General features: G+C 43.3%; 1 long non-coding RNA gene across 1 annotated transcript in view; it reads right to left on the reverse strand.

The window, feature by feature from the left end:
- The window catches only part of LOC115938733 (uncharacterized), a 145402-nt gene that overhangs the window by 2947 nt on the left and 116690 nt on the right, over window positions 1-25765 (reverse strand). Inside the window, exons 11-13 of the long non-coding RNA XR_014144513.1 lie at window positions 24537-24653; window positions 21336-21400; window positions 14753-15054 (exon numbers count right to left, since the gene is read on the reverse strand). This is a non-coding gene — a long non-coding RNA (uncharacterized LOC115938733). The remainder of the gene's footprint in view (window positions 1-14752; window positions 15055-21335; window positions 21401-24536; window positions 24654-25765) is intronic.

The following is a 25765-nucleotide window of genomic DNA, read 5'->3' on the forward strand; positions in this document are numbered from 1 at the left end:
ATGCAGTGCTCAGCTACCAAAGGCTCAGAACCCAGCAGGGAGGCCTGGAAGGATGGAACAAGAGTGGAGCAGGATCGCCTGATAAGATAACGATAGAAAGCCATGCGATAAAGGGAGTCTAGCCAGCAGCAGCTAGTCTAGAAGGCAGGCAAGGCAAGGCATCGTCTGACGTGGACAGCAAAGGGTGACAGAAGCCGGGCAACCAGAGAGCTCCGTACGGGGGGAGGGGCTGTGAGGTGCAGGGTGGCGTGGAGGGATCCGATAGGAGCTCTGTTACCTTGCCAGCTTCCAATCAAGATGTACATCTTTTACTTAAGGGGAAACCACTGAGGCATTCAGCCCACCAAGCTCGTGGCTGGTTGGCTAAGATGTATTTAACCTTGCTGGTGGACAGATTCTCCAGAAGAAATTTGGCTCAGGAAAAATTGCTGTTTATACCAAGGTGTCGTTATAGGAAAAGAAATCAGAAGGCGTTCCAGGCCCAGCTCCCGTTACTAGAGAACCTTAAGCAGTGAACTGAAAGTTTTCCATACATTCATTGAGTCATTCAGCAAGAACTTAGGAAAACCTATTATGTTCCAACCTGGAGTAAAAGGCCCGGTACTGAGGATACAAAGGGAAACAAGACATAGGCTCTGGCCTTAAGGAACTTCTAGCAATTTTCTGATGCGCACACTGGACCAAATTCCTGCCTTGCCTCCTTCGCAGGTTTATTGGGAGGATCTCAGTGTCAGTAGCAGATACGAAAGCAATGCTATAAAAGATTGAAAACAATACAAACAGAAAGAGATTGGTAACATCATCCATGTCATTTAAAGTCCTAATGCTTTAGTGATGAAGTAACCAAAACTCAGTTCTGCACCTTTGCTCTAAATTCTTAAATTCTCTTGATTCCTAAACAACCATACAGAGTACCACTTACCATGAAAGGAATTCATCTACATCTTCAAAAAATCATTAGGCATCTGATTCTGATATCCTGTGTTAATGTCCTCATTATAAGTAGGAAGGAACTCACCTAAGGGCAATGTCCTTTAAGTCAACCTGGAACAAAAAGTATTGCTCTGTCTGGCGTGGCAATCATGTTAAAAGCCCAAGGCAATGTTGAAAGGGAAGCAGCTCTCTAACCCAAAGACTTTATGCTCCACATCCCCAGAACCCAACATAAATTCAAAAGGTGTTCAAAGCAGAGATTGGGAACTCTCAGCCCTGTGTGCCAGATGGTGGAACCTACCAACAGGCTCAGGAAACACCACACCCTTGGGGCTGTGCACCTGCCATCCACTTCCCCATCACTGGGAGCTTGTCAAGGGGCCATCAGCACCCTCCCCAAGCATGCTTTTACTATGATGGTGGGCACTGAGAATTTGTTAAAGTGTCATGAAAAATTAGGCCTATCCCAAGTTTACAATCATTTACACGCTTTCAGCCATTGCCTGCTGACCATGAGGATAGGTTTTTAAATTAAAAATTCATAACATAAATATGATAGAAGTGGTAAAATATATATAACATAACGTAAAATGTATCATCTTAACTTTTTCTGAGTGAACAATTCGCTGATTTTAAATATATTCACACTGTTGTGCAACTATTGTTGTGCAACCGCGATCCATCTGCAAAACTTTCTCATCTAAAACTCCATTCCCATAAACAATAACTCCCCATTCCTCCCTCTCTCCAACCCCTGGTAACTACTACTGATCTTTCTGTCTTGATGAATTGGACTATTCTAGGTAACTCATGCAAGTGAAATCATACGATATTTTCCGTTTTGTTTCTTGCTTATTTCACTTAGCATAATGTTGCCAAGATTCATCCTTGTCGTAGCCTACATCAGACTTTTCTTTGTTTTTGAGGCTGAATAATATTCCATTGTATGTATATACTACATTTGTTTATCCATTTATCTGCTGATGGACATTTGGGTTGTTTGCCCCTTTTGGCTATTGTGAGTAATGCTCCTATGAACACAGGTATAAATATCTATTGAAGTCCCCGCTTTCAATGCTTTGGGATATGTATATACCTAGAGGTGGAACTTTTGGATCATAGGATAATTCTATTTTTTATTTCTTGATAAACGACCATACTGCCTTCCACAGTGACTACATCATTTTCCATTCCCAGCAGAGATGCACAAGAGTTCCCGTCTCTTCATGCCTTCACCAACGCTTCTTATTTTCTGGGTTTGGTCTGGCTTGGTTTGGTTTGGTTTGGTTTCTGGATAATGCGACAGGCTCACTCTTTCATGATACTTAAATAATATGAAGTGTATCTCATTGTGGTTTAATTTGCATTTTCCTAATGATTTGTGATGTTGAGCATCTTCCCTGATGCTTATTGGGAATAGATTTTGAATCAGGACTTTGCCTCTTTTCCAGAATTTCCATCACTCACTGCCACCTCTTCTAAACGAGTAGTGAGTCTCTTATGAGTTCCTCCTCTAGCTGCCCATAGTATGCCTTTCCCAGTGTCACTTCTCACCACCATCCCTGGACCTAATCAGAGTTTACCAGGTTACTAGCAGTGTGTTTGCGTGCCGTGAGCTCACACAGACCAGAGGGGAACGGGAGACCGGCTCTATGCCTAGGAAGACTGGCCACTATTTTAAAAGTTGCCACCAATAATCCATCGATGGATCAATGTGTTTTCATAGAACCCAGAGTCATTTCATTTATTCATTTATTTATTCATTCATTCATTCATTCATTCAGTAGAGTTTTGTTGAGCATGTGCTTATGACCAGCACTGTCCTAGTTACTGAGAAGACAAAGGCAACTATGATATAGTCCCTTAGACTTTAGGAGGGCTTGGTGAAAGCTGGGTGAAGTGAGATCAATGCAGAGGAACAGAGGTAACCTAGGACTGCTGCGTGTGGCACATAATTACCCGACACAGCAGCTCTCCGTAAGGAAATAATTTTACTAGCAACTCTTTTATTTGCTACCTCATTTTTTCCTATCTTAATTAGGCCATAATAATCCACATAAATAATATTTTGTCCTTGGGCAGCATAAGCAATGATAAAGAGCATGCACTCTGGAGACAAACAGACCCAGCATCCAAAAGCATTTCCTGTGTGACCATAAAGAAGTTACTTAAACTCTCTTAGCCTCTGATTTCTCAGAATTTTTAAAAAGGGTGCAAGCTTATAAAATGCTTAGTACAGAACCTGGTGCATAAGAAACACTCGAAATAATAACTATTATTATTTTTTAGCTATTATTATTACTAGATAAATATATCCTCTTATTACTTTGTTTTAAGGCTTTTTGGTTTTTTGTTTGTTTTTGATGGGTCAAGGAGGAGGGAGCTCTGATTCATGGGGGTTTTTTCCACCTATGGCTATATGTGATCTTCCTAAAAATAAAAAACAAAGGACTTCTTGAGCCCCCATCCAGTATTTCTATGTATTTCACACTGTGCTGGGTTTCACTGAGAATATAAGAATAGTCTGTCCCATAGATAGATATTTTTATAAACATGATTTTGGCAAAATGAGTATTTCTCCTTCTGGACCTAAAAAGCAAAGTGATTTTTATAATTTCTAAGGATATTTTTTTCCCAAGAATCCACTGGGTCAAATTCAGAAAGGTTGTCACTTACCCAAGACCAGCTATAGCAAATTGAAGCCCTACTTCAGAGGACATGAACCTGGCAGGAAGTTAATGATGCTTAAGGAAATCCCCAGGCTGGGATGAGCTCACTGACTGTAGAGGTCCATTTTCACTGGGAAGCCTGTGTTGTAGACCCCTCTGTGTGTATGCTGACTTAGACCTCAGGTTTCCAAAGAGTTGTAGTTGGGTTAAAATTTAGCAGCTGAGAACTTGAAATGAAAACAATGTCCTGGGTAACTCTGCTGTGAAGCACACCTATCTGCGCTGGATTTACATTTGGGCTGCTTTGGAAAGCTGTCCAAATCGACTTCCCTAACCACAGCCCAGAAGTTTGGATCACGGAGGGTGCGACTTGTCAGTTTCAATTCTAAGCTATGCCCGGGCTTTACTCCTGCTAATAAAAATGTCCAATTCAAGAACTCCCTTCTCTGGGTTGTGACTTTCATTTGTTAGTGTTCCAAACTATATCCAATAGAGGTACCTAGAAGAAAGTTTGAGATCATTATTCTTCGAGACAGTTATATTTGGCAGTTTCAGGGATGAAGAAAAGTCAATGGTAGGGAAGCAAATCCTTTTACAATGCCATCATTGAGCTGTAGCACTTTAAAGGGCTGCAATTCATTTGTATTGACACTAAAATAAAATTTTTAAAAGAGAGAGAGAGAACACCCCCCCCCACACACACACACACACACACCTAGAAAGTGCCAGCGCCTTGAGTTCAATCAACTAGAAGTCGGGAATACTGAGTGTCTCCATTTGTAAAATGGTAATAATAATACTCACCACCTGCTTCCCAGGGCTGGTGTTTGTGGGTTTGTGTTCATTTCTGAGAGGGGCTTGAGATCCTTGAGTGAAAGGTGTGATGCACAGTATTATAATCTCCACCACAGGGTAACATATGGAGAGGGAAAGGAAGTGTATAGATACGTATGTTTCTGTTTAAACTCTGTGTGCAATGCTGACTTTTATCTTATTTTGCCTTTAAGCTAAACTGCATGGGTCACATTTAGAGCATATGTTGTTATCATTCGCCTTTTTTAGCTCAAGAAAATTGAGTGAATAACGGGTATTGTTTTCCTATTTGCCGTGGTTAGAGTGGTTGCACGTTTTGAAATCTCTGACACACAAAATAGCAGATTCTCTTGTTACGATGCTGAGGGTGTGGGGCTTCAGTTGTGTTTCCCTCCGTTCTATCATCCGTGGATATTGCTGATCTATTCTGAACATTTTGAAATTGGCAAAGTATTACTTTACAAGTGAAAAAATTCTTTTCACCCTCCTTGATAGAAAGCGGACAATGAAACCAGCGCACTATTCGATACCCATATGCCTCTCGCTCACAGCCTCTTAATTGGTCTAATGTGCTTTTCAGTTTTTGCTTTTTTCCTATAATGAGCTTCCACGTTAGTGATCTTATATTTCAAAGCATTACCGGGGACCCATGAGTGTGCTGGGCAAGAACCTACACCCCTGCAGATTGATTTTAATTAGAAACCAGGTGATACAAACCAAAAAGGTTGGTGGTGTTCCTGGGATGGAAGATGTGAAATGGGTTTAAGTAACACTGTATTAGTCATGAGGCAGCAATGGAGTAATGTTGACATGACTTGAAAGTAGCATTGTTGAGTAAATGAATATGTGAGAAGCACTTGCTAAACTAAATGAGTTTTGCAGTTGTATGCACATTTGTGTAATCCTGTTTATTGATGCCTGAAACAATTTGCGAAATAGAAACAAATCCACGAAGAAGAAATATGTTTGGAATTATTTGTTTATATGACAATTTAAAAAAAAACACACAGGAATCCAACTGCCACATTTCATGCACGAAATATACCATATGTGGAAGCTTCCCCTCAGAAAATTTAGCAGCAACCTTTACTGTCTGATGCAGAACAATAAGAAACAACCCGACACCTTTTTTTAAATTTTAACCCTACATCTTTTACTTTCTCTCACAACTGTTTTAAACATGAGAGTCCGTTTTGTAAAAATTTTTTTAACCGAGCAGAGTATCAGGATACCCTACACTATTGTGTTTTGTCTTTAGAAGCTGGTGAAGTAATACTGCATTTCTCTTGAATCAGAGTAATGATTCTGATAGAAAAAATACGTGTGTGTACATTTTCCTAGAAAAAAAAATCCACGTATCTTTACATATAAGCTTACAATGGACCAGGCATGATTTTTAAGTACCTTACAAATATTAATTCATTAGTTTTCATTACAATTCCTTGATTACTATGCTGTTTCAGTTGACAGATGAGGAGACTAAGGCACAGAGAAGTTTGGTAACTTACTCAAAGTCAAACAGCCAGTAAGTAGGGGCGCCAGGATACGAAGACAGGCGGTCTAGCTCTGATGTCCATGCTTTACCCACCACACTGCTGTCTCTCCACAGAGGAGAGCCTCCATGTGGTTGGGACTTTTTTTTTTTTTTTAAGATTCAGGGGGCGCCTGTGGCTCAGTCGTTAAGCGTCTGCCTTCGGCTCAGGTCATAGTTCAGGGTCCTGGGATCGAGCTCCGCCTCGGGCTCCCTGCTCACCAGGGAGTCTGCTTTTCTCTCTCTCTCTCCCTCTGCCCCTCCTCACCACTCATTGTCTCTCTCTCTCTCAAATAAATAAATAAAATCTTTAAAAAAAAAAAAGAAGAAGATTCAGGTTCCTGGTTTAATTTGTCATCTGGATACCAGCCCTTTATTTTTGGAGCCCAGATCCCAAATACAATCTGCCTCCATGCCTGTCAGCGGTTCTGGACCCAAGGGACTCTCCCTCGCGTACCCATTCCTCTGGGCTTCTGCTTTGGTGGGAGAACACTTGTTGCTGTCTGACTCACTTAAGAAGTACAAGTCGCCTTAGCCTTGCCAGCTGCAATCCCAGACTGGATCACTTCTCCAGGTTTGAGGTTAATCAACTGCAAATTCCATTAGCTTCATACAGAGGGAAAATAAAGAACAGACGGCTTCACGTGGGAGCTTGAAGTCAGGTGCGTCTCCTCAGGCTGTCCTGAAGGTATTAGTGGTGGTTTCCCCTGCCTCCAAGGAACCACGCCTTCAGTGGGAAGACAGATCAGACGCGGGCCTTTCCAGAAACTTCTCTGCCACTGGGAAAGCTCTCAAAGTATACCCCCAATGGACACCACAGGCTTCTTTTTTTTCTTTTTTCTTTTCTGGAAAGATGTAGAATTTGAAACTCCGGTTCATTGCATCCCAGCTGCTTCGAGAATGTTTCCTAGGTGCACTCGGGCCGTTGTGGTGGCAACTCTGTGAAACTGACAACTGATTTCTCTGCCCACCACACAGAATGGCTCAGGGGTAGGTTCCAAAGGGCTGCCTTGACTTTGACGTGGGTCCTCACTTGAGGCTTTAGGCTTCTTTTCATAAGTCCCGATGTAAAATGTCTTTAAAACACAAAATAAAAGCCATTTTCCAAAGATCACTGGTGTTTTTCAAAGAAGAACAAAAGTGGACTTGCTAGGACATATTCAAACACAAGCTGTTAGTTTCTCATTAATCTAAGTTGACCAAACAAAAGCGTTGCTGGTGGGATGAAAGAAGTATTATATAGCAGTGTTGAGTAAGTTAGCAATTTCCCCAAAAAGGCGCAGTTCTAGCGGTCTGCGTGTGGGAAGCTTCCCTGCGATCAGGTGAGAGTTCAATTTCCGTTTGACTTTTTAAATGCCATATGGTCATTGTCTCCACGCTTTTCACTTTCTTTGAATCCCTGCCCCACACCATTGGCGGGTGACTGTTTTGCTTCTATAATTTTCCCTCATTTAATTGCTCGTCTCCTCCTACGCCGTTTTAAGGAAAATATTGTCACCATTAAAACCGAAGAAAAAAGCAATAACCCCATTGCTGGGAACTTATAAGCTAACCGACCTCCGATCGCAAATGGCCCCTTTCTAATCATAGTTTGTGGTGGAATGAAAGATGCAATTGTCTGGAAGGGATGAATATGGGATCCATGCTGGCTTGGGGGTCAAAGGTCATCGCCTGCAAAGGTCCCTTTCTCTCTGGCACGGCTCCCTTTGTATAGCATAGTTTGGCAGCTATGTCCTTGCACTTCGGCTACCTGCCAGTGCAGCTGGTACTGTGTCTGGTGCAGACAACAAAGCATCACTCAGCAACCAGCAGCTCTGCATGGGGCCGCTTTTCTCAGATGACAAAGAAAGATGGGCTATACATTCTACCATCACTGCCCATTAAAAGGACTCTTAAATTGCATTACTACAAGTTATTGTTAATTATGTAGTAGTCACTGGAGCTGTAGGAGCTTTCCGGGGAGGGAGCACGGTTCGGCTATATGGTGGGGGGGGGGGGGAGGAAGTGGGGGAGGGTAGCATGGAGCAAGGACTGTTGTTTGTGGGGGAGGAAACCCGAGCAAGCAGCATGAATAGGGTAAGCCCTCGGTGCTGAGGATGGGCTCTGAAGGCTAGCAACGTAGCTGCTGAAGAAGGAATCAATCGGCTGAAAGAATCTCTGATCCGCGCAGTTTGGAAGTTGTCCTGCCCACCCTCCATTCAAAAAGCCACATCGGAGGTTTCCAGCGTTTTCATTTAAGAATAATTTTAAGCAATTTATCACTTGGCTGTAATGCATTCACTCTGGGCTGAAATCAGTAAGTCCTGCAATGTAGAGATAAGGCCTGTTTGAAGGTTGGGGAAAGAGGACCAGAGGTTGCCTATTGTCAAATAGCCAGAAAATTTAAATTAAAGTGATATGTTTACCCCATTTGGCCATCTGGGGTGGCAATACGGCTCCACTGGTGTTACCCAGGTTTTTTCAAGGGTGGATTCTTTGAGATATTTTTCATGGCTAGGGTCCAGTTCTAGCCACTCTTTTAGAAATCACATCAATATATCCATGTGCCCCCAAACTCAGAAAAGTCGCTCAACTGTTTCTGTCGAATTCCTTTGTACTGTTTTGAGTCCGTATTTGTTTTCTCTATCCCTGTCCTTTTAATGGTTCCTAAGGCAGTGACTGAGGTTTTAAGATCTGCTAATTCATTTGCTTGTCCCTCCCAGCTGAATAAAACCACCACACAGTTTCCAAAGGGGTTGCGCGTAGGGCTTTATCAGTCTTCTTTGGCTTATTTTGAGGCTTTTGGCCATTGAAAGGAGATGACGCTGCTCTCGAAAACGTCTGGCAAGTTTTTCATGATGTGTACCAAACTCTAGCAGCGAGAGGATCCCAATTTGATGTAATTTCTCTGCAACAACACAGCGGACTACTTTTTGCTCCGCCCCACCCCCCATGCTTCTCCAGCCCCCCTTGCCGCCCCGCACCCAGCCTCCGCCTGCCAATCCTCTTCAGATTAAAAGAAAATCTAAGGGAAACAGGACACAATGGGGGCAGATGAAAGTCCACAGTCTTTAGTTTCTATCTTTCCTTCTTGTGTCTAATTTTCCGCTTCTTGGTTGTTCTGATCTCAGCTATTTGCAATAGTTATATATAATTTAACATTATACAAAAGTATTGTCATATCAAACATAGTGAAATGGATTCCAAAAACACCATCTGGTATTTGGGAATGCACTGTGAGTTGGGAACGTGAGAAGAGATATTCTTTGCCACTTTGCTTGGGATCCAGCCATTAGCAGTGTAATTGCCAAGAAAAGGTGACAGGCTCCAGGCTTAAAACAAGTGGGTTCCTCCCCCCACCCTCGCCTATTAACTCTTGTGAGTCCTAAACTATATTAAAAAGGACTCTGAGGACAGAGCAATTTAGAACCAAAAAAAAAAAAAAAAAAAAGAAAAGAACAAGGACCGTGGAATCTGATGACAGAAACATACCCACTGCATTGTTGTTATTATCATTTTATGAAGAAAGTAAAATAAGAGGAAATACAATGAGTCAGATACAGGGCAGTGGGCACTGGGGATCGGGTTAATTGTGCTTGCAAGTTATGGGGTTTTTCAATGGATTTGCATGATGAGAGTTTTAGTCCAAAGCTTGTTTCAAAATCCTCATTAGTTTCCCCTAATCCACCTAAAAGTATAAAGACCGAGATTTGTGAAGGTCATCTGGGATGATTCAAACCTATTTAATATCATGGAGGTTTGCACCCACTTCTCTATATGAAAAACAGAATTAAGAACTTTGAATTGTCTCCTGTATCTGTCAGAGTTTCAGGGGCTGCCATGTGAGAGAAACAAAGAAATTCAGAGAACACTGTTAGTACAGACCTGCACTTTGTTTAACCAATTTGAGCTGAGAACAGCTAAGTGAATAAATAAATAAATCCTGTGTAACAAGGAAGAGGCATTATCCTACTGGACAGAAATGAGAGAGGGGACTTCTTAGCAGGAGATAAAAATAAGGAACAGCAGGGGGAAAAAAAAAAAACCACCACTGAAACCGCTCATAGCTATGTTCAATCTGGCATTCACAACCTGGGTCTGTCTCTGTTTCCAATGACAAAAATAGTTTACAAGGGTCACAGTCTTTTTTTTTTTTCCACGCAGTGTGTCAGAAGTTGGGATGTGCGACCCAGAACTGCCATTCCATTACACAGAATAAAATGATATCTGGTGGGTGGATCGAACGCTTGCCAAAGAAGACACGGTGAAAGCTAACCCTCTCAGTCTAGCTCCTGTTTTTAAATATTTATATCTCTGGCAGACTTTTTTGGGGGAGAGGAAACTGAAAGCTCTTTCGCTATCTGTCATTTCAGCCAGGCAGAGGAGAGAGTCTCACGACTTGATTTTCCTCGAGTTTGGCACCAGGAACAGGCGATAGCATTTCTTCCGGGCGGTGAATTTCTCTTTGTGGAAAAACCAGCCTGGACCAAGGATTTTTACAAGAGCCAACAGCCGCTTTCCATACCCGCCTGGGGCAGGGCCAAGTTCCCATTAGCACTGCTGTTACCAAGCGTGCCCGCGCATGGGCCTGCCTTGCAGTGGGCCACTGCTGACCTTGATCAGGGCCTGTCAGGAAATCTCTGAGGGAATCGAGGGGACCTGGGTGGAGGGAAGTGCGCTGTGCAAGAAACAGGGCAGCTTGGCTCCCTAGCTGGCCTCCCTCAGGAATTCTTTTTGTGACCCTCAGTTTTCCTCTGCCCGCCCCACCCTCTCAGGTCCCTCTCCAAGGAATCGGTCCCCAAAGGCAATGGACTGCTGCTTCCTTCTCCTGTCTCCCATCACCTCTGCCACCTCCTTAGCTCAGGGCCTGGAATATTCCATGAACCTTCTAATACTGGGGGGCAACCTTGCAGTGTGCATCGCATCGGGTTGGAGAGTGGCCTTTAAAATCAGATAGACATGCATCTTCCTCATGGCTCTGCCACCAGCTCGCCGTGCAAACACAGACAGGTTCTGCGGCCTCTGCCACAAAACAGTAGGGTAGCTCATTCTAGCAGGAGTGTTGTATGGAGCACATGAGACAGTTTGCAAAGGATCTAGAACACTGCCTGTCACCCAGTGAACACTCACTACACCGAAATTATTGTTCACATAATCAACAAATGCTTTTAATACATCCCTTTTTTGGAGGAAGCATTAACGTTAAGTGCTAGGGATGCGGAGACAGAAAAGACACAGAACCTACCCTCAGGGCTTCTCCTTTGGAAGACACTGGTTCCTCAGCTACAAAACAGCTTTAACCTTCTTCCTCTCTCTACTCACATGCCTTTTAGTTTCCAATTTTCACAAAATTTTTCTAAGGCATCTTTTGGCAATAATAACAACCACAGTTGTAATAATAGAGAATAAAAATAGTAATAGTAATAATAACAGTAATAGTAATATCTATTCAACCTTTGCCCTGTGCCAGGCCCTTCACATATAGGAGCTCATTTCACTCTTTCGGTATATGCTATTAGCCATGATTATGGAAGAAAAGCTGGGGAATTAGAAAAACTGAGTAACCTGCACAGGAGCATTCAGCCAATAATATGTAATAATCAGCGAAAGCAGGAATAATTTCCTTTTGTGTTCTTGGTGGGAATGAGTGAGCTTGATTTTCAAGATTCCAGGATTCTAGTCTAAGTCTGATGGTGACTGTCTTATCAGTTATTTCGGACAGAGGCAGAATGAACCACAGGGACCATATACATTATTCTTTCACCAAATATTTTTCCAGCATCTACCATAGGCTTTGGGTGTTCTGATAAACACAAAAATAATTTGGTGCAAATTCTTGCCCCACGGAGAGCAAAATCCTGAAGAGGAAAAGAAGGCCTGTTTCTGAGTGACTATTATGTAGTAAAAGAGTGATACGTTCCATTGGAGAGTCTCAGGAAATGGCATATCTGAATTTCATTACCTCCAGCTAGGGCTGGGCCAAAAGAGACCCTGAGAAAGGATCCGAGTGCAGGTAATAATGACCGTCCAGAAATGATGAGGAAAGGTGTTCCAGGGGGAGAGAAACACAGTGCAGAGGCCCAGAGGTAGGGATGGGTCAGATGGGTACTGATAAGAGTTCAAGGAAATAGACTGAGGAAAGCTTTTAAGGAAATGAACTTGGATAGAGGAGAGGATGGATGTCAGAACAAGTGGTACCTTGCCAAATTTTATGTGCAAATTTGTTGCTTAATAAATATTCCTTGATGAGGACAACATATGCTGTTACTTAATAAATATTCCTGATGGGGAAGACATGTGCTGAGCTGATGGGGAAAAAAAAAAAAGGAAAAAGAACTTAATCATCCAGGGCTCAGTTTTTCTATTGGATCCCACAGAATCATTCATTCACTGAAGCATCGGAACATTTATTAAGCAGATACCGCACACAAGACTAGGCACAGAAAATACAACAATGAGCAAGGTATGGTCTGTTCCTTTGAGGCATTCACAGTCCCGGGGCAGGGGCAAGCGTGCAAAGGAACAATTCCACAACGGTGTGTCTTGGGGTAGTGCAATGTTGCCTGGGGGACACTGAGGGGGAGCTTCACAGAAAAAGTAAGATTAAGGTTCAAGGTTGAGATTCACATTCTTCCTTCAAGTGAAAGCACTTTGTGCATCTGAAAAGCACTGTACAAATGTTACCTGTCGTTTCTGTATTCTTTTTCCCAACCACAGCTTTGAGGTTTCTCAGCCCAAGGGGGAAACAAGGACTTTATTTTTAGAGCTGGAAGAACACCTTAAAGATCATGTGGTTTTCAGAATAATTGAGTGTGTATACATGCATGTGGATGTGCGTTTGCTTGTGTGGACATATATACTGATATCATATTGAGAAAATGCTGTTTTATAATTTCAAACTGAAAACATTTACTTCTTCAAGTTCCACCATAAAGAGCAATGAGTTTATTCAGATTCAGCCCCAACATTTAATACTGGAGTGATAGGTGGTGTTTGCAGTCATAGCCCCAGTATCGTCTTTATTTCGGTGTTTTGTTTTGCATACGTGGCATTACGAAAACTCTGATTGCACTGATAAGTAGCGAAAGTGGTAACATCTGTGGGCTTTTTGTTTGTTTGTTTTTTGTTAACAGCTTGACTCACAATCTCAAGATACTCTTCATTTAATCTGGGCCAGAAGCTTGAAGGCAGGATAGCGAGACATTTCAGTTTCAGAGTTGAATCAGTAACAACACTTATGATGGTTCTCTGTATTCTTTGACATAAATATGAAAATCAGACGGGAGGAGCCCAAAATTTACACTAACTCTAAAGTGGTCCATAATGTGAATCATGGAGATCAGCATGTCTGAAGTTTCTGCATTAGAATGTTTCAGTTTGATAAAAGGATTGGCCAAAGCAACTGATCTGATGTTAACTTGACATTTATTTGGGGTATCTGTGACTCACTCATACAATTTTAGGGTAAAAATCTGAATTCCAGAAAGACCCCTGCAGAGCTACAGTAGTCCTAATCAGTGACATATTTGTAAGAAATTAGAATGTATATACAGACATGTATTATTATTTTTTTAACATCAAAGGGATTCTGTGGGTATTGCGATTGTTAACCCGTTTGTGATTTGTCTTCTTCTGTATTAAAATTTTGATGAGAATTATTTCTGAAATAAAATTAAATATATCCATAGATATTGTTTAAGTTTTCTTCTGAGCTCATACAAAAATTAGGTAACCTATCAGCACAAATAATTATGATGGTGGTCTCTAATATAAATATAATATGTAGGGGCGCCTGGGTGGCTCAGTCAGTTAAGCATCTGACTTCAGCTCAGGTCATGATCTCAGGGTCCTGAGATCAAGCCCCACATGGGCTCCGTGCTCAGCAGGGAGTCTGCTTTTCCCTCTCCTTCTGTCCTTACCCCTGGGACTGCTCATGTTCTCTGTCTCTCTCTGTCTCTCAAATAAATAAATAAAATCTTTAATAAATAAATAAATAAATATATTATGTATACACATAGACTTAAGTAGATTCATGGATTTTTATTTCAATTATCAAAATAGTTAAAAACGTGTTACAAAATTAAATTCGCATGTAACACTGCAAATAATTTAAATTTAAATAAGTTAGCCCATAAAAACACAGTTTGAAAACCACTGATCAACTCCTAGACTTTCCCAATGGATCATATGCAAGGTAATTTTAGGTGGTACACAAGCCCTTTTTATGTTAATAACTATGTACTTATTTATACATGTATTAAACATTGGCTTTTCCATTTTTTTAATTAATATACACTTTATCTTACTCCTAAATGATTTATAAAATTAAGGAAATGGGCTAATTTAAAGAAAAATATTAGGTAACTAGTAACACAGAGGAATATAGAAAAAATTATAACAGTGATAGATAAATGATTGAGGTTTGCCAAATCCTAACGAAATACAACACACTTGTCAGTCCAAGTGGAGAAATGAAGGACCAGAAAGGCATTTTTGGTGGCAGATGAAGACTTGCCCCCACTTATCCTCATTCCCAATCCAAGAAGACTATCTTATTCATGCTATAAGAGCAAAATCTGCACATTCGGCCACCAGGTCTAATGGCTTTGCCATATAACATATATGACAAACCAACAAGACTTTAAGTCTTAATTGACAAACTAAAGATAAGCCAGGGCCAAATGTCTATAATCTCTTAGGGCTCCCTGAGCACATCTGGATATTTTCAGTTGTTCAATATGGAAAATACGACTCCAACAGGCTTAAATTACAAATATAATATGCATATTATACATATAAATATATGTAAATTATAAAATGCTCTTACAAGTAAAAAGTCCAAAGGTAGCACTGTCTTCAGTCATGGCTTGATCCAGAAACACAGCGTCACCCAGTTTCTCCATTTTGCCTTCCTTGGAATCCTAAGGCAGGAATCTTTCTGAGTTACTTCACCATTCATATGGAACAAGAAAGAGTCCCAGCATTCCCAACAACAACAACAAAAAAAAGAGTCACTCTGGATCCATGTAGGTCCTATGGCCCATCCTTAAACCAAAACTTACCCAGTCATACGTCCCGCATCTACAGTGGAACCTGGAACCACTGGTCTCTCTAATGGGGAGTTAGAAGCTGTTGGGATTGGAGACAGGTGAAAATAAAGACTGGTAAGGCCGTCACAAATATTTCTGGTCATAAAGAAAGAGTAATAATGTCACTGCATAGGGAAGTCTTTAGATTTGATCTGGGAGGGATTCTGGATACTTCCAAGGGTAGGTCATATTCTTCAGAGGTATTCATGAAGTGTTTGTATGCAAGGCGGGAAGAGTGGTGTACCTCCAGTCACCTCGGGTGTTCATGCAGAGCCAACGTCCACAAGGATTTCTGTGTGAATTTCCCCTTGTTTCATGCCACTTTGGGAGTATATTTCCCCACTACATTCCAGCCTGGGCCACTGCCCTCCTTAAGAATTTACTTCCTAGTGGCTTTTTTTAATGGGAGGGTAGTGGTGCAAAGATAATCGCGGAGTGTGATCTGGAAGCCAAAAAGGAAAAACAAAACCATAATTTCCATTTTGAAGTTGAGGTCTGAGGTAGAGGGAAATGAGATGGCTCTGAGAGGCTCAGGGCTGCTTTCCAATGAAGATGTTGGCTCCCCTCCTAGTTTTCCTAGTTTCTAAGTCTTCCCACAAAGTGGGCACTGAAATTCACGACTGCCCCTAAAAAAAGAAACTTACCTAGAAGTAAACCTTCCACAGTTGACGTTTTTATCCATGCAAGTGAGACTGCATTGTAATTGTACTCAAATAGTAGTCAGAAGGATGCAGTTCCCTCCAGCACTAAGCAGCTAGAGAAGGATTTGGGAAAGCATTGGATCTTTTCTGAAGCCTCTTAAAAACGTAACATTGTCAGTGGCTGCCTTTGACTTTTAGAACTGAAAGAATGAGAAATATATTCCACTGAAATGTATTGAGCAGGGCCCATTCCCTTAAATGATTTCATCTAACCACCACATTAGCCCGTAAGCTAAATGTTTACCCCACTTCACAGATAAATAAACAGAGGCTCAAAGAATCGGAATGAATTGTCCCCTACAGATCCAACAGTAGGCTATTGCATGACCTTGAGCCAGCCCCTTCTTTCTCAGAATCCTGGCTCCTCTGTGAAATGAGGCCCCGTGGCCTTAGAAATGCCTTCCCAGCTGCCTCCACCCTCTCCAGCCTCAGAGTGTCTGTGTGGAGCCTTCCTCTTCCAGTCTGTGAGGTCCAAATCCTGGGCAGATGTCTCTCACCATATGCTGGGGGTGATTTAACAAGGCCAAATGGGCAGCCCCGTGGTTGGAGGCGCTCTCCATTACATACAGGGGGCTTGCTGCCGCCTGCCTGGCTGTCCCAGCCCCGGCCCGGCTCCTTCTGCAACTGCAGATGCCGAGCAGCTGAAGATATTTTTAAAGCTACAGCATCTGGCTCCTTGGCAGCCTCTACCCGCTGGTGGGCCGGGTGTTTTGGAGTTGCCTCTGGGCACTTCACATGGTTTGGCATCTGATCCATTGTCTGAGCCGCCTTTTAGAGCCAAGCTTTTATTGTAGGGTGGGGGTGGGGGTGGGGTGGGGTGGGGTGGGGGAGGGGAGGCGGGGGTGGGGAGGTTTCCCTGAAACCAACTTTTGATTATGACCTAGGTCTCCCCTCTCAGTGACATCAGTACGTCTCTGGATCTTTCATGGTGGGTTTTTTTTCCTTTCCTTTAAAAGAAAGTGATGAAAGAAAAAAGAAAGAACATTTCCTCTCTGCCAGAGTGGGTTTGAATAGAAAGCTGAGCAGTAGCTACGCAGCTGCCCAAGTCTTGCCCACCGTGCCCACATTCGGACTAGCTCAGGACACGGCCTTCTTGGCATTCAAACTTCCCTCAGGCTGGACTGCTCCTCAAATGTCTCCCCAGGGAGGTAGGGGATTTCTTTTCTCTTTTTTTTTTTCCTCCTGTTTTTGCAAAAGATTCTGAAGCTTCCTGTCTACATCCAAATAGCCAATTTAAAAAAGGAAAGAGAAAAAGGAAAAAAAAAAGACACTGACACCTAATTCTCCCTGGCAAGCTGTTTAGCTGTATTAAGTTTTTTTTCTTTTTCTTAGAAAGGTGTATTTGAGGGAACACCAGCTCCCCCAGCCTGGAAACTCAGGCTTGGGGACTTGGCCCTGTTTCAGAACACCAGTTTGAAGAGGACTTCGAGTGAGGATTTCAGGCCTTGTGACAAGAAAATTATCTCAGTTGGGGCAACAGGTTCCTGTGTCACGGGGCTGGGCCAGGCACCAGCCCGCCTCTCACCCATCACTTGGCAAGAGCCCCGAGTGTGGTCTTTTCTCCGGCTGCAGGCACAGGGAGTCCACAGGCAGTGGCTACCGGGAGGGGGGGGGGCGGTAGGGATGCCCCTGAGCAGGGATGACCGCTGGGGGCCCAGCCAGGCTGGCCAGAGAGTTGTTTTTGGTGACCTGCTTTTATTGGGCACATCTGTCTCCTTGCCTCCTTCTGCTACATCGGTACAAGACCCCGGAAATCATTACACCCACCAGAGCCGGGGTCTGCAGCTGATGTGGATAGCCAAGGGGGTGAAGGAGGGAGGGGGGCTGCATCACCTCCACGTATACTCAACAGGAAGATGACAGGATTCTCCTCTGATGACTCATAGGAAGATCCCTAACACCTGCTGAACACGTACGGTTCTAAGTGCTTCACACACGTTAACCTGGTTAATGCTCACCACAACCCCATGAAGTAGCTACTGCTGTCCTCCCTTTACTAACGAGGCACTGAGGACTGAGAGGTGAAGAAGTTTATCCAAGACCCAGCCAATATACGGTAGAACAAGGATTTAGACCCAAATGCTCTAGCTCCCTACCTCCCTCTCTTGACCATAAAATAAAGATTAATGAAAATGAAGGTTGACTTAAATTTTGACTCAACATTGAAGACCAAACTCAACTAGGAGCTGTTGGTTCTTTTCAGTCAGTCTTATTTGGAATGTGAGTGGATTGATGAAGAGTGTTTAAAGTGGAAAAGTACTGGGGCGCCTGGGTGGCTCAGTCGATTAAGTGTCTGCCTTCGGCTCGGGTCATGATCCCAGGGTCCTGGGACCCAGCCCTGCATCGGGCTCCCTGCTCAGCGGGGAGCCTGCTTCTCCCTCTCCCTCTGCCCCTCCTCCCTGCTTATGTTCTATCTCTCTCACTCTCTCTCTCTCTCAAATAAATAAATAAATAAATTGTTAAAAAATAAATAAAGTAGAAAAGTATTTATTCAAGATATACAGCCATTCCTAGCATTTCACCGTTGATGAAGGCTATCTTCCTCTTCGACCCTGTTAGCCTCAAGCTGGCCAGCAGGAAGGAGCTTAATAAAGATGGGAAGTGTTTGAGCAGCAGGAACAGTGCCACCTAGGCTTAGGCATTTCAGAATTTTGAGTGGCTGCTGAAAATCTAATTAAAGCAGAACTGCTTGAATTCATTAATTTATTCAAAATACTTATTGAGTACTTCTCTGCATCAGGCATTGTTCTGAGTACAGCAGATACAATAGGGAAAGGGGGAGAAAGGAGTACTGGGTGAGGAAAGGGTCCAACTTAAAATGGGGTGGTCAGGAACGTTGAGTCTAAAAAGTTGACATTGGGGCGCCTGGGTGGCTCAGTCGTTAAGCGTCTGCCTTCGGCTCAGGTCATGATCCCAGGGTCCTGGGATCGAGTCCCACATCGGGCTCCCTCCTCGGGGGGGAAGCCTGCTTCTCCCTCTCCCCCTCCCGCTGCTTGTGTTCCTGCTCTCGCTATCTCTGTCTCTGTCAAATAAATAAATAAAATCTTTAAAAAGTTGACATTGGAGTCAGATGCTGAGGGAGGTGAGGGCTAAGCTGTGCAGGTGTGTTGGGGAAGAGGGAACAGCCAGTGTAAAGGCTAAGGTAAAGCCTGCTTAGTACACCCCAGGAACACCAAGGAGGCCATGTGGCTGGAACAGAGCGAATGGGGAGAACATAGTATGAGATGAGGTCAGAACTGGTAATGGAGGAGGGAGACACTGTAAACATGATCTGTTTAAATAAGCTTCATTTAAAGAAATATCCCCCCAAAAAAATAAAAGAAAGAAACACTCCCAGTGTACCTGAGTAAAGGAAGAAAAATATGAGTGATGGCATTCCCCAAGAATCAGGAATGCATTGGGGCACCTGGGAGGCTCAGTCAGTTTAGCGTCTGCCTTCGGCTCAGGTCATGATCTCAGAGTCCTGGGATCGAGCCCCACATCGGGCTCTCTGCTCAGTGGCAAGTCTGCTTCTCCCTCTCCCTCTCCCTCCGTGATCTCTCTGGCTCTCACTCTCTCTCAAATAAATAAATAATATCTTTCAAAAAAAAAAAGAAAGGAATCAGGAACACATAGCCTGAAGGTCACAGGAGAACGCAGCTGGCCCCCACCTTGGCTCAGCTTCGTTCTCCAAGCCTTGAGGTGTGTTTTTGTAAAATAAGACTAGACCATAGAAATTGAGTCTTTTACTAAATGGGAAGATGAACTTGGCAACCTCACAGGAATGCCAAAAGCCATGCTCATAAGAAGGAAGCAGATTGAATACCCGAAACAATGCTTTGAATCTCGCCCAGGAAAAAATATCCAGAATCCTGCCATTAAATGTCTAGCTCTTTGGATTCTGAAGGCAATAAAGGGTGATGAAGGGGTGCCAAAGGCAAACCCCCCCTATTTCATAATACTGTCAAATATTGGAATATGTATCATTCTCTGTTTACTTTGTTCTCTCAATTCTAAGGCCTCCTTTCCAGCATCTTGTAACCTCATAGCCTGGGAAATGCCTGTCAAGTATTATACTTGGTTTCCTAAAGTGGTCAGAGCCATTGGGCCCAAAACTCTCACATTCAAAGCTTTTTAGGAAGGTACCATGGGTCTCCTCTATGCTTTATGGTTCCTGTCTTAGGCTAAATGTGCAACAGTCCAACAAACCCAAGAACAGGTACATTTTACTACATTTTACTTTTACATTGGTGGGGAGGTAAGTCCCAGCTGTGTGACTTCTCTGGGCCTCAGCCTTCTTATCCACACAATAAGAATCTTAACTCCTGCCTCACAGAGATTTTGTGACGTTTAGACTTAAAGTCTATAAAGTCCCCAGCATGAAGCCAAGCAGAGAAAGGACAGAAATGGCACAACAGTGTCCATGTCCTCTCTGTAAGAGGAAGGTGCTGGCTGAATCATTCATTCAGCAAATAGGTTGTGAACACCTTCTCTGTGGTGGTTGTTACACTAGCACCCATAACTTCAATATTTGATTCTTTGAGGGTAAAAAATGTAAACAATGGAAGTCTGAGGGATTACATGAAGGGTCTACAAAGGCCTGCCTGTCAGCCTGTCATTACTCATACAAAGGGGAATTTCATGAAATAAGTCAGTCAGAGAAAGACGAATACCATAGGATTTCACTCCTATATGTGGAATTTAAGAAACAAAACAGGAAGGGGCGCCTGGGTGGCTTGGTTGAGCGTCCGACTCTTGGTTTCAGCTCAGGTCATGATCTTGGGGTTGTTGGGTCAAGCCTTGCATCGGGCTCTGTGCTCAGCGCAGAGTCTGCTTGAGATTCTCTCTCCCCCTCTCCCTCTGGCCCAGCTCCCTCTCGCGTGCACTCTCTCTCTAAATAAATGAATAAAATCTTTAGAAAGAAAGAAGAAAGAAAACAGATGAACATAGGGGAGGGAGAAAAAAGAGAGAGGGAAGCAAATCATGAGAGACTCTTAACTACAGAGAACAAACTGATGGTTGATGGAGGGAAGTAGGAAGGTGGGCAAGATATGGGTTAGATGGGTGATGGGTATTAAGGGGGCCACTTGTTGTGATGAGCACTGGGTGTTCTATGTAAGTGATGAATCACTAAATTCTACACCTGAAACCAATTTTACCATATGTGTTAAGTAACTAGAATTTAAATAAAAACTTGAAGTAAAAAAAGTAACAAAAAACGTGAATATCAAGGCCCTCTAGGGCAAGTTTTTGCCTCGTATTTTTTTCTTCCTAGCTTTCATTTATTGCTTTATTGCCATGATTCTAGCAAGTATTTTAAATCAATTATAAAATTATGACATGACTTTATAAAAGCAAAGTCCACAGTATTTCATGTGGATGGCTACTACATGGTAGACAAATACTCATTATTCTTTTAACACCCTCCCTTTAATGCCCAGTAGGCCCCTCCCAGGACTCTCCATGAGCTGTGGGGTCTCAGAGCTCATTAAAGGAATACAAAGCATCCACATTATTAGTGTAACTTAACTATTTCTATAACATGGCAAGTATGCAAAATGTTCTCTGATGATTTTTTATAACTTTCTGGTCTCTGCATCAATTTTTTATTTACAACTATATTGTTAGGATAAAATCGTACCATGGGGTAGACTGCTTCCTCATAGCAGCCTGAGCTTCATCATAGCAGCTATTCCAATGTTCTCCCTAAGAAGAAAAAAAAATTATTTTTACTTACTTACTTGCGTATTTGGTATCAGAAGCAATATTTTCCAAAGCATATTGCAAGGAACATCAGTTACCTAAGAGTTACTCAAAAAAAGAGTTTCATGGTCTAGCAAGCCCAACACAGTGAAATAGGGTTTTAGTTTGTGGCATTTCCTAAAATCATAAGACCAATATGTGAAGACATACATGGAGATTACATGAAGAGTAATCCTAAAAGCACTCATGGCGTGTTTGATTTCCAACAATCCCTATAAATTTGTTTGGTAGGAGTTAAAGTCATTCCCCCATACCTGGTGGAAAACTCAGACAATTCTATGACTTTTCTGACAACTCAGACAACAACTCAACTTTGAGATGCCAATATATCAGTCAGTACTTCAATCTACTGGGTCGGCTGTAGCAGGTGGGTGGCATGCCTCCACACAATGGGTGCCCCTGGTTTGGTCTCTCTCCCTCCGTCTCCTCCCTGAGCTTGCTTATCCTGACTTCTGGCCCCTCAGTGGTTGGAGCACAGGGCTGGGAAATCGGGGTAGAGGGAATGTGTAGGAAAGTTCCTCCTTGATAGGTACCTTCATAAGACAGCTTTGAGATCTCTGGGCCTGCCAGGTGTTGAGAGATGCCTTACTTTGTCATGGGCACAGTTGTGAGGTTTCAGAGGATCCTCTGCTAGGCCCCCAGCTATCTCTCCCTCTATCTGACCCTTAGCACCTACAGCCACTTATGCACATCACTGATGTCCTCACTTTGAGGGCCTTCTCCATTGCAGGCTGCCCTTTGGAGTGGGAGCCTTCTTAAAGGACCCTGCAGGAAACAGATGGAAAACTCCAATGGAGTCACTGAAGGGAGTTTAATGAAGGGACTATTCATCATGAGGCAGGGCAGGAGAGGGCGAGTCTAACAAGAGACCAGAAGTGACCTGAAACTGGCAAGAGCAGAGTATGTTACCATCCCTAAGCCTAAAGGGACATGTGAAGGGAAACCTATAGGAGATGACCACCTCATTGTGGTCTTCCATAGCACGTCTTGCTAGCCTACCCCCCAGCCGGGAAGCAGCCCAGAGAATGATACCCCAACCTCTCTCCTCACATACTCTCATTTCCCCTGGTGCCACCTATGGGGCAAACCCAACCAGAAGTCAGAGGGCAAGGAGAGGACAGCCTCCTAGGGCACAAAGCACAGGACAGAAGGGTGGAGGGTGGATTTAGAAGGGCAAACAGTGTATCCACACATGACCTCAAGAAGATATTCTTAATACAGGCTCCACCAGAGACTGGCCCTCACCTGACTCTCACTTCTTCTTTGTCTGCATTCTCTCTTCATCTGCCCACTCCAGATGTTCCAGACATCTCTCCATTGCCATAACCATACGCTTGTTCCTTCCACCTGGAATGCTCTTTCTCCACTCTTTACATAGTGAAAGCTTTTTCACTCTTTACAATTCATTTTAAGCATCACTCGGGGAATTTTCCATAAAATTTTTGTAATTTAATTGAAAAAAAAACCCTGTACTTCTTTTATACATTACTTTGTGCATTTGAGATTCATTAATTATTTTCAATGACAGTCATTTCTCTCTTCTCCTCTGGACACAAGCTCCTTGAGGGCAGGGGTTTGGTCTAGGGGAAAGGGCTACTTTTTCCTGGAATCTCACACATAGCAGGAGCTCAGGAATAGTTCAACAAGGGATTGGCTTCCCCTGTTGGGGCCTCAGTTTCCTTAGCTAGAAGACGAAGGACTTAATGCAGCTGAGGACATGAAAGGCCCCTTTGAGCTCTCAAATTCTCTGAAATGTAAATACTATTCCCCCAGGTGAGACCCTCTTGACTTCTCTGTCAAGAAACTTCTCCCAAGTTTATACATTAACCAGAGAATACAGTAGGGGGAGAAGGTTAGGAAATCTCAGATTACTTATGAGAGGCAAAAAAAATCACATTACAGTGGATGTATACAGTTTCACAAGGAAATGAGCAATCTCTTCTTTGATGGAATATGTGAAAGCTAAACTGGAAGGAATAATTAGATTAAATGGTGATGTAAACTGGAAAGGAAGCCTTACTTCCTGCACTGCTCCAAATATCTTACAGGAGTCAGCAGGACCAACCAGCTCAGTAATTAGAGTGTTCTAACTGTCTCCACTTAACTATGTGCAAGTGATTGAAAACGGGAGTTTCATTGGGCCCCTGGCACCAGAACATTTTGGTGAAATGAGCTTTGTTCTCAGTTACAAGGGATAAAATAAAAAACAGGATTCATGGTGAATGGGTGTTGTAATGGCTTCTTTTCACCCCACACAGGCCAGAGTTCTGCTAGTGCATGCCCAGGAGCCTAATAACCCCATAGAGTGCATAGCCAAGGGGTGCCCGAGTGTGAAGCTGGAATGCAAAACTCTGACTTAAGAGTCAGCAAAGTTCTATCAAGAGCTTGCTCTTCCACTGATAAGGTGTGCAATCTTTGGAAAGCCAAAGCCTGAACTATCTGATGCACACAGGGGCATGGTGACATTCCTTATAGACAGAGAAAGTTTCTGATATACAGAGGAAACTTCATAAAATAATGAACAGGAGCATCTGGGTGGCTCAGTTGGTTAAGCATCCAACTCTTGGTTTCAGCTCAGGTCATGATCTCAGGGTTGTGAGATCGAGCCCCGAGTCAGAGGGAGATTCTCTTAAGAGAATCTTAAGATTCTCTCTCTCCCTCTTCCTCTGTTCCCCCATCCCTCTGCTCATGTGCTCTCTCTGTCTCTCTGTCTCTCTGTCTCTCTCTCAAAATAATAATAATAATAATAATAATAATAATAAATAATAATATAATGAACAAAATTCAGCTTTGGAGCCAGGCAAACTTGCATTCTAACCTAGGCATGGCCATTTACAATGTGGGTGACCTTAGGCAAGCTACTTGTCCTCTCTGAGCCTCAGTTGCCTTATATAAAAGCTTGAATATAAGACCCATAACACAAGCCTGCTTAAACAGTGACTTAGTAGGTTCTATATAACATGGTAGCAATAACAAAGCTCCAGTAAGTGGACAGGTCAGCCCCTCTCATATCCAAGAAGCCAGTCTTTTATTTTATTCATTCATTCATTTATTTGGCAAATATCTGCAGAGTACCTACCATGTGCGTGATCCAGATTATATGGTAGTTAACAAGGCAGCCATGGTCCCTGCCCTCATGAGCCTTGCAGACTAGGTGAGGTAGGAGAGCACAGACTTCAAATAAACAGACAAGTCTCTGAAAGAAAATGCATAGTCCTATGAAAGCAGTTAATGCAGGGGTGCCTGGGTGGCTCAGGTGGTTAAGCATCCGACTCTTGGTTTCAGCTCAGGTCATGATCTCAGGGTTGTGAGATGGAGTCCCAGGTCGGGCTCTGCACTGGGCGTGGAGTCTGCTTGAGATTCTCTCTCTCCCTCTCCCTTCGCCCCTCCCTCTGCCCCTGAGAGAGAGGGGGTGGGTAGGGGCAGAGGGAGAGGGAGAGGGAGAGAGAGAATCTCCCTCTCTCTAAAAAAAAAGAAGAAGAAGAAAGCAATTAATGCTGAGTGTTATTTAGATGACAGAGCTCAAGAAGATTGCTCTGAGGCAGTGACATTTAAGCTGAGAATTAGAGAATAAGTTGGTATTATACAGGTGAAGTGTGGGCAAAATCTGGCTCCAGACTGTGAGAACAGTATGTGAAGCCTTGGAGGTGGAGAGGTGGGAATGAGGCCAGGACAGCTACCGTTTTGTTAACAAGGGGAAGAAAGGTAAAGCTCAGGCTGGAAAGGGGAGCAGAGACCAGCTCAAGTGGGTTGAATCCTACATGCAGAAGAATACCACCCACCCCCCCATACTCCTTGTGTGGGGCAGAGTCCCTGCCTGGGTCCCTGGCTCCATGATGGCCAAGGCAACCTGGGAGAGCAGAGCAGACCTGGCCTGGATGGAAGAAGACCTGGGTCCTAATCTCACATTTGTCACCTAATCTTTGTAAAGTTTGTCTTCAGCACACAGCTTCATTTCTGGAGGCCTCAGTTTTCCACTCCTCAAACAAGACGTATTTGGGCAAAATCATCCAGCCTAAAGTTCTCAGATTCTCAATTTCTTGCTAACTTTCTTGGGTGTCATGGACATTGGGACTGTCACTTCTAGAAACAAAGGGAAGGGAACATGGGCTCTGTTCCGTCCTGCCCCCACTGCCATCCCTGGAAAGTCTCGGGAGAGGTGCTTAAGAAGAAGGAGGAAGCACCAGGGCCCCACAGAGGATGTACTGTCAGTAAGGTTAAAGCCATCATGGCCGAAAGACCGTTCCGTGGCTCCTGCCAGCCTTTGGGGAGGAAAGAGAAGCATCTTGCTCCCCAGGAGCAGAGCCT

This window comes from Leptonychotes weddellii, chromosome 4, assembly GCF_054177405.1.
Source record: "Leptonychotes weddellii isolate Sample4059 chromosome 4, ASM5417740v2, whole genome shotgun sequence".
Lineage (NCBI taxonomy): Eukaryota > Metazoa > Chordata > Mammalia > Carnivora > Phocidae > Leptonychotes > Leptonychotes weddellii.